Source organism: Rhinolophus sinicus, linkage group LG02, assembly GCF_036562045.2.
Source record: "Rhinolophus sinicus isolate RSC01 linkage group LG02, ASM3656204v1, whole genome shotgun sequence".
In the NCBI taxonomy this organism is placed as follows: Eukaryota; Metazoa; Chordata; class Mammalia; order Chiroptera; family Rhinolophidae; genus Rhinolophus; species Rhinolophus sinicus.
This window is the reverse complement of record NC_133752.1, coordinates 137,741,718-137,757,204: the sequence shown is the minus strand read 5'-3', so window position 1 is coordinate 137,757,204 and position 15,487 is coordinate 137,741,718. Positions and strand designations below refer to the sequence as shown.

The window sequence follows — 15,487 nt, the reverse complement described above, 5'->3', positions numbered from 1 at the left end:
GGGGGGGGATCCTGCTAAAACATTTTTTTTTTTTTTTTCAAAACAGAACATTTAAAAGCTACATTTCCACATGCAGGTAATACAGTGCCACACAGCCCTTGTGGATGTGACTGTCCACGTACTATTTCCATTTTATAGGCTCCTAACAAAGAAAATACACACTGGCCTCTGTGTAGATTCTAATTTAACATTCACTACATAGGTACACTGAGCTCAGTCTAATAGAACAATTCTTTTTCCTTTCAAGTGGCTGCTCGTTCTGACAGTGTATCCAGCATGTCCTCTAAACATGGACATTTAAAAGATATATTTCTTGAAGGACCCAGTTTTGTACCATATACCCACTAGAGGCTCAATAACTGTTAACTCTTGGTGAATTGTTGCCATGCAATTCTCCTGTAAACTCTCTCTAGTGGAAAAGAAAAAGTTCTACCTTGCTTTTAACCAGAAAAATGGTCTTACAGAGTACAAATTCCCCAAATCTATCTCAAGCTAACACACAGGTTCTACACGCAAAATAAACAAAGGATTGCTTTTCTATTTAAATGATTCTGTTTGCTGTACAAAGATAGCCATCAAAATAAATCAATGTTCATGTTCTTCTGGAGAGAAAAATTGTAAACTATTGTTTTCTATGATTCTCATGTAGGTGCCTAAACTACGTAAGATTCAACTATTCTCTGGTGAACTGTTGGGCCACCTGTGAGGCTAAGGAATCAATATTGTGTCCTCATTAGAATTTTCTTCATATATCTTCAAGTCTTAAGTCTGCTGTTAAAATGATCTCTAGCATTCATACCCTAAAATAGCTAACTATTAAATATTGAAATCAATATCATAACATAAAATACCACCTACTACAATGATGGGCCTATATATTCAAATGAATGGCAATATCTTAGTATTAGAATATTGATCAAATTGTTCCTGTGTCACTGCTAAATATTTAATGCTGTTTGAGGCAAGGAGGAAAATGATTTACTCCATGAATTATCCTCTTATTGATATTTCAAATCAAGAACCTATTCCTCAGCTAATGACCTGGTATCAGTTGGTTATTATTAATCCAGGGTCTATGACTAAATCTATACTTACACTGTAAAATTATAACATTTCAAATGTTTGTATTTTATGGGAACATAACACTATCCAATATGTCTATAAAATTTTCAAAGCGCTTGTGCATACATTTCTCATAAGCCATTTTCAGTCCACTATTTCATATGGTAACCATATGCTACTAGCACATTCCTGTTTTGGGGTGAGATGTGTGAACAGAAAGTTATTAATTTCATTATCAATTCCATTTTACTTATTTATATATTTATATTTCCTGATAGCCTGCTATGTTCTAGGCATTTTGCTAGGTGCTGGGAGACTGAGAAGAGTAACACATGGGCCATACCCATTACATTAGTGGCTATTTAGGTATGGGAAGACAAAATGTATTTTTGCAAAGCATCCAATAAATTTGTGTGTGCATATATGTGTGCGTGTGTGTGTATTCATACATAATACAAATTATACATATATGTATTACATATATACAAATATACACGCTGTAGACTATATACACATATATCATCTGATCTCTCTATGTATGCCACTACTTATATTCTAAACATACAAATATTGAAGTTGGAATGAATGTTATAATTTTTAAGAAAATAAAAGCTTAATATGCAGATATATGGTGGCTTTCCTAGAAACATCAGAAATATGCTCAAATTTCCAGCTGTGATTCAAGATCCATGACCTCACAGAAATTGAGTAATATTTGAGAGAAAAATGGCTTCTCTGCAGTCATCTGAAAGCACAATTGTCCATAAGTGTAGGAAGCAACCTGTGTAGCTGATTTGAACTCTGTGTGCTGAACATCAGTGGTCCAGATAGTTTAAAATTCTGCCTCTGGAGATTTGACTCTTGAGGAGTTTTTGCTCATCTAGAATTCCCAATGAAAAAGGTCAACCAAAGTCCCTATGAGTTAAAAATCTCAAAGAAGAGATTACTTCTCTCCAAAACCCAAACCCAAACCCAAACCCAAACCCAAACCCAAACCCAAACCCAAACCAAACAAAATAGCTCTGAGAACAAGGTCCTGTGGAAATGAAACCCTGGTTTGATTCTGGAAGAATCAGGGAGGAGAGAAAGAAACCAAAACAAACCATACCTATTACTATTTTCAATTTCACTTGGTAGCAGCCCTGTCTAAAAAATTTACCATAATCTGTATTAAAACATCGGAAGAACCTCATTTGAGCATTAGACTCTATATAACATATATTTTACACTCAGTGTTGTCTAAAATTTCACTGAAGTGATGGAAAAGATGGGATAATTTATACATTTTCTTTTTCTTCAACTAATATTTTTCTGAGTCCTCATTTAGTTTTACTTTAAGTACTACTGAAATATTTCCTCAGGACTTTACAATGGCTAGTGTCCTATTAACATTATTTACAACCTATTTTTCTTTCCATCTCTGCCCTTAAGTAAGATATTTTAAATAAAATGATGAATTCATCCTGAAAATAGTCTTTAGCATTTAGTATTCACCATATTTTGAACAGTGACATTTCAGCCAGATAAGATTTAGATAAAGCAAAGATCTTTTCCTTCCCATAACGAACACTGCAGCTTTTCCCATTCTGGGTTCGGTGAGAGAACTAAGTGCTGATATTCTCAGTTATCCATTCTCCTATGCATGTAGAATGGCTGTAATTGTGTGTCATCCTTGGGAGAATTAAGAAAATAGTCATTCAGAACACTTTCAGTGTCCTGTGTTTCAAATGAGGAACCAAACTGAGAAAGATCCAGATTTACTCTATTCAAAATCTCCTTCTGGAGAGTTTTCTTTCTAACCACGGCTAATATCCATTTCACCATTGCTAATATCTATTTATCTTGATGGCTTCTTTTTCGGTTTTCAAGTTCACCGTCTGCTACAGTCAGGGATCCTGCTTTCTCCCCTTCCATCTTCCTCTCTAGATTCCTTCCCCATTTCCCCATTCCACCCTCCAGCCAAAAGTCTGCACAAGTTAAACACAGTATGGAGGAAAACGTGCATACACTGTTTAACTTTAAATCTTTTCAAAGTAACACATCCCTTTGGGAGCGGGAGCATTCTAATAAATTTCTGAGAACCACTTTTGGCTGACAAGAGCTGAGATTCTTGTGCACTATCACCTGAATTATACCATCACCCGGAGGAAGAGTAGAAGCAAAACTTTCTTTAGATGATTGTGTGAATTATTTCGTGATGCTTTTCCCACATGTTATGGTTTACAGGCCTGCCTCTCTTCCTAGGATTTGATTAAAAGAAAACAAAACACAAACAAAACAAAACCAAAATCACCTCTTTGAGGTATTTCTATCACTTACCTAAATGTTGAAAAAGATCTCAGGAAAAAGAACCTCTCTGTTCTTCCCAGAATTATTAAGATTCTGCTCCGTGTGACTGTGCCTTTCCTATTAGGCCACTTACAGTAATGCCTTTTTTTGGAGCATAATTCCTTCATGGTGGGCTCTCCTTTCAAAATGGGAAACCACCTGGCATTTCTTTCAAAGTGCAAAACTAGGACTCATTTTCTTTATAAGAACAAAAAATGGTAAGCCTGGGTCTTTCAATCTATTCTCTTGCTGAAGGAGCCAGTTTTCCACTGCTGACTACTGCTCTACCCTTCCTCGCTTTATCACACTGAGATGAGGTAAGATTTTTTTTTTTGTCGTGTTCATTGATCTTTTTTGCCTTTGATTCCATAAACAGGAACTAGGAGTCAAGCTGTACAATCTTGGATTAAAGCCCAGGCTATTAACGCTTTTTCAAAGGGTATGCCATAATACTCCTGTCAGAATCATTGTGGATAAGAGTGCTTGTTTGACAGATCAAATTCTAATTCTAAGTGGTGTAGCATTCCCTACTTGTTAACCTTTATCAAGATAACTTGATACTGTTTTGAGCTCAATTGGAATTATGCCCACAGATTCTACCAAATTAAAAGATGACCATATTATCAGGGTGTATAGATTATTGCTGTAAAGAATTTAGCATAAGACACAAGTATACTTATGATATAAATGTTTATATTTGCTGACATTCTCTGATATATAAATGACAAACTAAACCTCCCCACCAGGGGAGGGGAGTAGTTTGTCATTTATATATCAGAGAATGTCATTTATATATTAGAGAAGGTCATTAGAGATTGTACTCACTAAGCTTCCTGGGATTAGGGCATAGAAAACTTTATTGCCAGATTCCTCAGGAAGTAGTTGTATTCAAAATCAGGCAGTGTATAAGGCTCATTTGCCTCTTTCATCATTAGGTGGCCAACCACTACCAGCTGCCTTTTAAATGCCATGAATTCAAATCATCTCTTTTGTGTTGCATGGCACATAATTTAGTGGTTTCATAGAATTGACTTGAAATGATTTGACAGATAAAAAATGCAGATAGCTTTGCTCTTTGGAGGTGTGGAGGGTGGGGGAGGGTTCTAATCTAACTGCAGAGGTGTCTGCAGTATATTTCTGTGTGAAAATGGGAGGAGCATGCTGAGGAAAGAATTTGTCAGATTCCTAAGTTTTTGTACCAAGAGGCAAACTTCTACATATCTGATCACTGATGACTGGTGCTTCTATGTTCACTTCACTCCAACCCGCACTGAGATAAACTCCTGTTTTCCAAAATCTGTTTTCTGCAGTGTTAGTGTTACTTGAAAAAAATGTCCCATGATCAAAAATGAATTGAGAAAATACTGCGTTAATTCAAATTAATTAGCTTTATTTCCTACTGAACTTGTAAGGGCCTTTAATATGCTAACATAGTTTTTGAATCTACAAAGGAAGACTATAGTTTGATGCATTTGCCACGATAATTTAACTTGAACCCATTTTCGATGGCATAACTACTATTAACATCTAGCATAATTAGTTTTCTAAAGAACAAAGGTTGGGAAATGCTCCAGATAGCAATATATCCAGACTCTAATACCTGCACTTTGAAATTACTTTCCTGCATTACAATATAACACCATGCCCTTGGCTTTTATAGTGAGTCAGTAAATTAAGAAAGAGCTTTAAAAATAACTTTTCTATTTTTTTGCCATAACATAATTATAGCATCTAACATACATTAGATGTACATTTATACTGTACATTCCTTCTAGAATTTATTGCCACCACTGATTAGCTTTCCAGGCATTTTTTTATTTTTGTTTATTTTTTAACAGGCATTGAAATGTGTAAACACAATAGCAGCTTATTTTCTCTCCTTGACTCCTAGGGAGCTCACACTCAAATGTGCCTTAATATAATAAGCAACCCAAAAATATTCTGGGTTGCTGAAAATTTCTTTTTTTCTGTAAATAATGTTTTATGTCTTTTGTGTGTCTTGGTGTTTAGCTTATATCATTGTAACTGGGTTAATAAATTGCAGCCTAATAAAGGTGGTGACGAATACAAAGGCCTATAGGCATGTTATACCTACCTATTCCTCACTAACTCCGTGCCAAAACGATAAGGCTTTACTCTGAGGGTCCACATCACTGCAGATCTATGAGTTTCTTAAAAGATTGGTTTTCTAGTTTTAGACTAGGGAACAATACTATAATGGAGGGTGGCTAAAAGCGAGGCAAGTTGACTTTCCCAGATGTCCCATCCTTCCACAAATCACCTTATTTTCTACCCCTTCTTCTTCCTGCTCTCCCCAACCAACACAAGTTTGGAGTCTGTCTGTGGCTCCACTGCCAGGAAGCATGACTTCCCCCATCCACTTTTCTTTTATTTGCTCTGACTGTATTGTCTGCTTTGGTTTATCCACTTTCCATCTTTCAGAAATTTCTGAAAATCTCTGGTCTCTTGATACCCACCCACTGCCCCCATTTTCAGACTTGCCTTTTTTCACATTCATGCTGACATTTGGGATGTAGCTGAGGGAAAAACTTTTAGACCGTGCACCTTGAGCCCCTAATCCTTACACAGATTTTAACATTTGGGAGGCATACGTTCAAAACAGACAAACATCATCTACACACAAATATCATCAGGAATTAACACTCTTGGAAACTGTCTCGATCTGAGACTTTATCACTGGCTAACTCTTCACAGCAGAGGAACCAAACTTACCAACAAGCCATTTAGAAAACAAAAGCAATAAAAGAAATTCAGTTTTGATCGGTATTACGTCACTTAGCTTTACAGAATGGGAAAGACTCAATTCAATCAGAAACTCTGTGGGGTCCTAGATATAACCCAGATTGGATTCAATTGGGAATTTTGTCATGCAGAATTTAACAACAGAGTTTGTCCTTCAGCCTCCAAACTCCCAGGGTGTGATTCCTGGCCTCCTGCCAGGACCTTCCTCCAGACTCTCCTGAGCAGGCTTCTGGAGGAGGAGGGAAAGGAGGAAGCATGGAACACCCTTCTTGTTAAAAAGGAAATTGGGAAATTAGCAGGTGTGAGAGGATGCTGAGGAGCCTTGGAAACGTCCTGGGGTTTACTTCCTCAGGTGATATGAAAACCTGAAAGAATATTTTCAAAAATCAAGAGCTCTGGTAAAAGGAGTTATTTGAAACATTCCAAATCTACAAGGAACATGGTGAGATTGGTTCATCCAGGCGATCGTAAGAAATTAACACTATTCATTCAACATGGCATTTTCTTTGCACCAAATACTGTGTACTTGTTGGTGCTATAATGATAAGTAAAGGATATATACTAACTTCAAGGAATTCATTGTCTGATGATTGTATGCAGATAAATAGATAGTCACCATCTCATTTAGAAAGCATAATGGAAGACATCTGCACAGATTTTATGAATACATAGAGCAGAGGTACCTAGTCAGTGATGTGTTGGTAAATGTTTAACAACGGACTCTCTGGGGTTTAGAGGGAAGCCCTGATTTATAGCATATGCCAATTTCCACGGTGTAAATACTCAAAACATAGCTGATTTCAAGGTACTAATATGATGTCACTGAATGTGGAATTGGTAAGAAATGTGAAGTAGCACACTCATATATTATAATAGTATTTCCACCATACAGGTACGTCCGACTTCAGGGGCATAGGTAATAAAATGTAGTAAAATAATAAGTAGTAATTCGAAAGTGATGAATTTTTAGTGTCATGCACCTTTTAGTGTAATTTTTAAATTGTAAATTTATATACAATAATGGTTAATAATAGATGTGCTTAACAACTGGTTCACAAAATTCTTGAAAAATTAACTCTTGGCTCTTTTAAGCCATTACATGCTGGTTCCAGCATGCATCTACCCCTAACTGGGAGCTGGGGTGACAGACTTCTTGCAGGATACAAATGAGGGTGGGATCCTTTACCACACGTAGATTTATGCCAGTTAAAATTGGAAGGAGGAAGCTAATATAAGAAGGAAAGAGGGAGTAATGAGAAGAGCTGATGACGCCCAGAGAAACAGTGCACGCCATATAGTCCAAGCAGCACAACTTTCTAACCTTGCTTTTTCACTATGCTCTCTTTAAACAAGCACCTTCTGCTTAGGCAGGAAGGGAAGGGAGGAGTCCGCCCTTAGCTCCTGGAATAGTCAGGGCAGGAAAATCACATGGAAATAAAACATTCCTTTCCGTCCCTATCTAGACATTCCTTCTAGTTTATGCTGATGCAGACCACCAATGGAGGTGGGGGAGGGGCACTTGATCCATGGTCCACTAACAAAATGAGCCAATGGAAATCCTAAATTACTAGTGGTGCTCATAAGTCAACACAGAGTTGTGGGGCCAGGATTAGTTGAGGCTGTCCTGGTGTTCACTGCAATGTGAGTGGTTCAGGAGTTCGGGAGTGGTTGAGTAAGTTGCCATTCTTAAACAATATCTTAAAAACGTTTATCAATATGTGTACACTTAAATGTGTTATAACCCATATCTGGCTTCATTGGATTGCAACTCACAGAAACCTGGCTCTCATTAGCTTAGGTGTTGAGGGAAATTATTGGCTAATATAACTGAAGAAGTCCAAGTGTAGAGCCCAGAGTTCACGTAAGGTAGTTGTTGACCAGAAACTCAAGTGACGACACTAGGACCTGGTGTCTCTTTCTTTGGGCTCTATTTCCATGTTGAGATGGGCTCTGCCTTCAAAGTTGCAGGAAGGCTAATCTGCTCAATTTCTGCCTCCCAGCAGCTGAATAAAATTCCTGGGCTTGTCTCTGGCTGAAACAAATCTGATTCCAAAGACCCAGTGCGGTGGCTCTACGAAACTTCCTAAATGGTTAGGCCAGTGGTTCTTAAAATCATCTGCACAGTGGAATCATCCGGAAATTTTTATTTTTCATTTTTATTTTTTTATTTCCAAAGCATAGACCACACCCCTAGTCAATTACATCACAATTTCTGGGGTTGACACCATTGGGGCTGCCATTAGGTTTTAAGCTCCTCAGGTGATTCCAATATGGAGACAAATTTAGAAAGCCCTGCCTGGATTAGCAGCTCATAGAATATGAGTTTTTAGGCCGTCCCGGTGGCTCAGGCGGTTAGAGCTCCGTGCTCCTCACTCTGAAGGCTGCCGTTTCGATTCCCACATGGGCCAGTGGGCTCTCAACCACAAGGTTGCCAGTTCAATTCCTCGAGTCCCACAAGGGATGGTGGGCTGCGCCCCCTGCAACTAGCAACGGCAACTGGACCTGGAACTGAATGGCACCCTCCACAACTAAGACTGAAAGGACAACAACTTGACTTGGAAAAAAGTCCTGGAAGTACACACTGTTCCCCAATAAAGTCCTGTTCCCCTTCCCCAATAAAATCTTTAAAAAAAAAGAATATGAGTTTTTGGAATCTTTTTCTAATTTACTAAGAAAGTCAAGTTAGGTTAATTTCCTTAATGTCTACCTCAAAACCCTTTCTTCCTATGCTTCCCCACCTCTATGACAGAAGTGTTCCTCTTGCCGGTCCAGGCTGGCTGCCATCTGCATTCTGTGCTCACCCCTCGCACCCTGCATGGCCTTGCTCTAGGAATCATCCCTTCTCTGGTTTGCATCTTGCAGTTTCACCTCTCTGCTGGCTCTTTCCTCTAGACCTAAAAAACATGCTCAGCTGTCTCCTATCCCATAATACCCTTCCCTAGTCCCTGCGGCCTGTCCCCAGAGGCTACTGCCCGGCTGTAGCCTCACTTCACTGTCCACCTTAGAAGAGTGGGACCTAGGTATGCCTAAAATGCTTATCATCTGGTTGTGGACGTGGCTACTCTGCTGAAACCGTTTTCTCAATGGTCAGCAATGACCCATTTACAAAAGCAAACGGCTGTTTCTTTCTCACTCTTTCTCATTGAAGGCTGTGCCTTCTCCCGTTTGAAATACCATCTTTGCTTTGCTTTTTGGATATTACTGCATCCAAGTGCTACTTCCCTCACTGTTGTTCTTTGTGCCATTTTTGTTAGCTTAGAAATGCCTATGAGAGAATGTGTAGGCTATGTATCCTAAACAAAATTCTCAGGAAATAAGTATCAGGAGATTTTAAAGTAAAAAAACATTAAGGCAACAATTTAAAACACACAAAAATTCTTTCAGATGCTCAAAAGCATCCTTTACGAGAGGAGAGTGAAAATTTGGAAAAAAACTAGGGAGATTGTTAACTATGGTAGTGGAATACTACGGAGACAGTAACATTTTCCTATGGCAAGTGTGTACACAAATGGGTATAATTTTAAGAAGAAAATGTAAGGCAAAAATATGTATTGAATATATAGTATAACCTCAACTCTTACCAAAAAGGACTAGAGTCAATTGTAAGTCAACTTGTTTCCTGCCCCATCCCCCACACAATGGTTTCCATTATAACACAATGGTTTCCGTTATAACACCATTATAACACATATCTTTAGTGACATGAAGTTTTACTTTTTCCCCTAATTCACCTTTGTTTTGAAAATCAGAGAGAAAATTTTCTTAGTACAAATATTAACTATTGTGCTTTTTTCATTTATTCAGCTATTTAATAATCTAGTATGAATTATTAAGAAGATTTCCCCCCATTTTCTAATAACCCAAGAAGCTTTTTCTGAATTTTGGTGGTTACCATTGACTAAGAAATATGAAACCATTTTATTTTATTGCTGTTGTAAAGGCAAGGTCAAAGATCCTCTTGCATTTTAAAGGTGAAGTCACATAAAATGATAAAAATCTGGGGCACGATTTTTCTTTTGGATATACGTGGTATGAAAACTTAAACAAAGTAATTACAAATAAAATTTTGCACAAAACATTTTCTTCTGTAGAGTTAATAAGGCACAGATTATTAATTTTTAGTTTCACATATAATTCTCAGGTAAGTAAAATAATGCCAAGAGACTACATAAAAAAGAAAAAAAGAAAGAAGGATCTAAACATTGACTGTTCCCTTATATTCCTAGAAATAACCAGAATACCATATTTTACCTTCTCTGAAACTGTGGGAAATTACCAAAAATAAGTTTTCTGCCAGAATAAAGTGAATTTACTAAGATTTAAAAAATTGGACAAACAGAAGGGATGAGACAGGATCAGACATCTTCTCATGTCCCCTGTACCAGATGGACTCTTCAGGGGCTAGTGATGTGTCGCCTTGGTTGGGCAGGTCTATGCTTCCCATCCCCGTCTCCTACTTCAGAAAAAGGGGTGGCAAAAATGAAATACTGGGTCTCATTTTCCCAAAGTGTAAGGGTTAATACATGAACATATCTATCCTAAAGTGGCCTTTCCTTTTCCAATAACAAACCAGCTTTTCCTTCCCGATCAGCCACAGTCCCATCAGAAGGGTATGGACGCCTTCTCGTTCATAGGAGGTTATACGAGGGATAACGAAATAGTCCATCAGAATTCCCATCCAGAAGATGGGGGAGAAATAAACCTGCAATTCTGATAAGTCTCGGCAGTTTTCCAAAAGCTTCAGAATACTAGCAGTAACGTGCTCCAAGCCCCAGTTCAATGTAAACTCCCTCAGAGCACTGGGCTAGGAGCAGTGAGAACTCCATCCCCGTCACCGTCAGCTGTGCTCGTGGGAGAACACCAACCTGCCTGAGATCCCGTTACCGATCCCCTATTCAGGTGGGGTCTCTCTATTTGTGAGAGACATAGTCCCCATTCCCTAGCAATACGTCAAACTCCAACAAAATAAGACAAGCACATTTTGTGAAACAACTCTTCAGTGCCTGGTATTTTTAAAAGTTTATAAGCCGGAATGATAAAGAAACTAGCTTTGATGGGATGAAATGAAGAGGTAGAGGCAAAGGAGAAAGGATATGTTTTCAGGTGAGATTTGAAAAGGGATGGAAAGTTAATGAGGTGGAGATATACAGTCAAGCTGTTCCAGATGGCAGGATCTGACAGAGGAGACCAGTGAGGGTTAGCGGAAGGAATGAGGATGGGGAGACGGGAGAAATGAGGTCCAGCAGAGAGAAAGCATTCTCAACCCAGATGATAATCAATTCTGAATCATATCACGGAGTGGATGAGGCGCCATTAGAGGAGACTGCTGGAGGAGCCGCGCGACTAGACAGAGACGGATGGCAAAGTGCAGAGAGACCTATCAGAAGAGGAGCAATCGTGTTCAGAACAATGACATTGACCTCAGTGATGACACAGAATTCCTTGGTTTAAAAGAATGTCGCACAAGGGAAGAGACAGAAAATACACTTCCTCTTCCATTCAGACAAAAAAAAAAAAAAAAGTGTAAATGCATTGTTCAAGTTGACTGAGATTATACATAGAAAATGAATTTCCGAATAGAAAAAGTTTTAAACCGCAGATGAGCGACCAAGAGTTTAAAGGGACTCAGAGGTTACTTGAATAACCCTTTGAAAGGTTATCTGACACATTGTGAGATTGTTCCTGTTGGAGAGAATTAAGATGAAGATTGCTGGCTGTCTAAGATGCTTGCGTTTCAGTTCTCTCAGGAGACAAGTCCGAGATTAATGTCTGACCTTTCCTTTCAAGCATGATGATTCCATGATGGGGGGCAGTTTGAGGAGCAAAGACTGCAAGAGAGGGCATGTGGTTGTGATCAACACAAAGCCTTTTAAACCTGCTCAGTGCCCGTGGATAAGCAAAGCCCCTGAATGCCCAGGCAGCAGGAAAGAGGAAGGATATAGAGGTTGGGAGGAAAAAAACCAGGAAGGAGAACGAGAGGCAGAGAGAAAGAAGGAATGCACGCAGGGAGCTGCTAGAAGCCAGCCACAGGTATCTCACTCAGATACCCCATTGGAACTCAGGTCAACAGAGCTGCCAGTAGTAAGCTGATGGGAAAGGGGCAGGGATAGTTAATTCTATTCTATGCCACATGTGTGTTTGGACAAAAACAGGAAGAGAAGGCAAGTAGAAAATAAAATGACATGGAGACCAGCTCTAATGAATAATTTTGAAAACTATACTAAAATGAAGACAGAGATTTTTGGACACGACTTTTGAGCTGGTAGAGAGAAGACAGGGAAATAAGGTGAATCAGGGGACAAAACAAAAGGAGTGAAAGGTAGCCACATTCATGCTCCCTATGGAATGTCAGTAAATATTTGTTGGCTGATGTTGATGTTGGCAGACAGAGTAAAGCTTGTGAAAGGAAAATGCCATTGCCCGTGGAGCACGAAAGTTCAGATCTTTGAACTATTAATAAAAACAGTGTCACCTGAGAAAGAAGTAGAGTGACACCTGTTATCACTACAGAAAGTGATTCTTTGCATATGAAGCCATCCAATCTCAAGGAAAAAGAAATGACACAATCATGACATGAGAAAAAGAACAAAACCTGTAAAAGCCATGGAAATACATTCCCTTCTGGGAAAACATACTCACTCCTGCTGAGTTACTGTAGCCCCTGGCAGAGAAGGGGCAGCTATGAAGGAAGGTAAGCAGCTATGAAGGGAGGTGCCAAGAAGTCTCATTTTACTCACTCAAGAAAATTCCTTTGTCAGATGTGGCTGGAAAGCTGAGAAAATGTTATTTTTGGATTTGGCTCCAAGGCTAGGCAATCAGTAGACAGTCTAATTCTGGAGGAAGGGAAGAAGAACAGAGGCAGAAAGTAACATCCCTCCTGTAGATTTCAATATTAGAAGTAAAAGAATACATTTGAGAGTTTGGGTCTGTTAGTGGCCCCAAGTCCCTGTCTTAATGGCAGGGGCAGGCCTTTTGAGTAAAGGCTCCTTTCCTGTTTTTGTTCCACCTTTGTAGGGGGCTGATAAGGCAAACAAATAGAAACAGTTCTTGAAGCCTTAATAAGAAAAAAGATGCAATTCCTAAGCGTGAGAAGTGCTAAGTTCACCTAAAGTATGTTCTGTCCTATTACTGTGGGTCGTGTTTCTATGTGGGGTGATCAGAGGATTTATCTATAAAATATAAATTTTATAGATCTTTGAAAATCATTTCCCAGATAAAGAACTTACTTATAGTGAAAAATATATTGATTTTAAAATGCTTGCTACCCCTATAAAATGTTCCAGCCCAGCGTTCCAGTGCAAAAATGGCATTGCCTGGAACACACAGTAGGTTCTCAATAGATATTTGTTAAATGGGCAATAGCTGAATAAAGAAACCTAAAACACAAGCAAAATGCTAAGAATGTGGGTGCATGTAGAAAATAGTTTCCCCTTAATTACGTCCTTTTCTCCTTCAGAGAATTAAAAAGATATAGCAATTGCCGTACTGCTTTTTCTTGCGGATGACATCAACCAAGTAGTCTCAGAAATATGAAGCCACACCCTCCCCTCCCCCGCACACACACACTCCTCTAAGATCTGGGTAAGGTTCTAGCCATAAGGGGTCTAATAAAGAACTTGCAGGATTTGCTGAGAGCTCATAGAAACTTCAACAGACCCACCACTTTCAATGAGGCCAATCCAATTCATTTCAGTAGACTGCTGCTGAGGACCTACTACTCTGTTCAGGGCAACGGATTAAGTATCTGGAGGAGACGTAGTAGGTGCAGCCCTCATGCGCATGAGAAATACAGAAATATGCCTGTTGGGGGTGAGGGTGAGGGGGTGTGAATTGTGTGGGTAGGGTGGGTGGGAAAGGAAACAAATTTCATCCACATGCACATCCACACTACCGGCCCCCCAAAACAAACAAACAAATAAACAAAGAAGGGGCATTTAAGATTGTAAGTACATATATTTCTTAGTTTCAGTATTACAGCGTAAGAAAAATAGCACCACTGGTAGGGGGCGGGGTGCTGGAACTCAATGATTTCCCTTGGGAACAGGTGGGCCTTGGACTCTGACTGGCCTGTAGGGGGCTGGCAAGGCAAGGTGTTCTCCTGCTCAGGTACATCCGGGCCAACATTTGAACATCCACTCAAGCACTGAGAGGAGCCAAGTGACAGACAGCCAGTGGATTTCACGTAGAGATTTTATTTTAGTCATCAACTGGCAGTCTTTAGCTAAATACCAAACAGAAAAGAGCCGATATGAAGATTTGGGGGGGAAAATATGAAATACCAACTACAAAGAAGGTATCAATACTGTCCTCATTTATCTAGATTTTTAACAACTGTCTTAGGAAACACATAAATTTCCTTTGACTGCATGAGGCTGATGTTTCCATAAGACTCAGAAAACTGGAAAAAGTTTAAAAATATTTGTAAGCACTAAAAATTGCTTGGGTTTCCTCTCACCCTAGTATGTAAGATTTATAAAAGAATTTCTGATATACACGAAGAGAAAATACTGATTGTGTCATGATTATAATGTAAGAGAAGTATGAACGTCTCAACATCAAGATAAGTAAATGCTAAAATCAGCTAAGAACTTTATAGAATAAGAGACCTTTAGAAGTCTTGGTCAAAGCCATCACATAAAGAATAGTCTTTTAATAGAGATTCATAAACAGAAATTGTACATTTGTACCAACTGCAGAAGATAAAGTCAAAACAGAATTTACTGCTCCATGTTAACAGCCTAATTTAAAATGGATAGTTTTTCCTATATCCCCCCCCACCCCCCCACCCCCCGCCCCGCAAATACCCTTTAAAGGACTTGCTCTGCTATCCAAACAACTTGCAAATGCATTCGGTAAGTTAGGCTATAGTATTCTCTTTCCTGTTATTGACTCAAAATCTATTTCTCACTATTTGCTTTGTGCTCATTCCTCTGCCAAATAAAATATTAATTGCATTTTTAGCTGCACTGCTAGTGATCAAAGAACTCTGATATGTCAAGTTAAACTGATAGAGATAGTATCCATTAACATATTTATAGTTTCAGAGCTTCTGGAGCATAATTACATCCATTAATTACTAGACAGTGCTCTATATTACGGGCTAAAAAAGAAAGGTGCCTGCAGCTACACACTTTTACGCAGAGTCAAGTTTTGCTAATTTTTTTAAATAATAACTTCTCTCTAAAGAAGATTCAATCTAAAGGAAATGAGGCAAGAAGGCTCCCATAGCTATACACACCTAAGGTGAGCAACCATTCACTAACTTTGGAATAGAGGCTCGGGAAGTAAATGGGATGGCATAGGTAGAGTGATTTCAAAAGGAAGCATATTTTAC

At 38.8% G+C, this 15,487-nt stretch overlaps 1 protein-coding gene across 14 annotated transcripts in view; it reads right to left on the bottom strand.

Moving 5' to 3' along the window:
- The window catches only part of GRIP1 (glutamate receptor interacting protein 1), a 621,870-nt gene that overhangs the window by 222,998 nt on the left and 383,385 nt on the right, over positions 1-15,487 (bottom strand). The gene's annotated exons all lie outside the window — the stretch shown is intronic.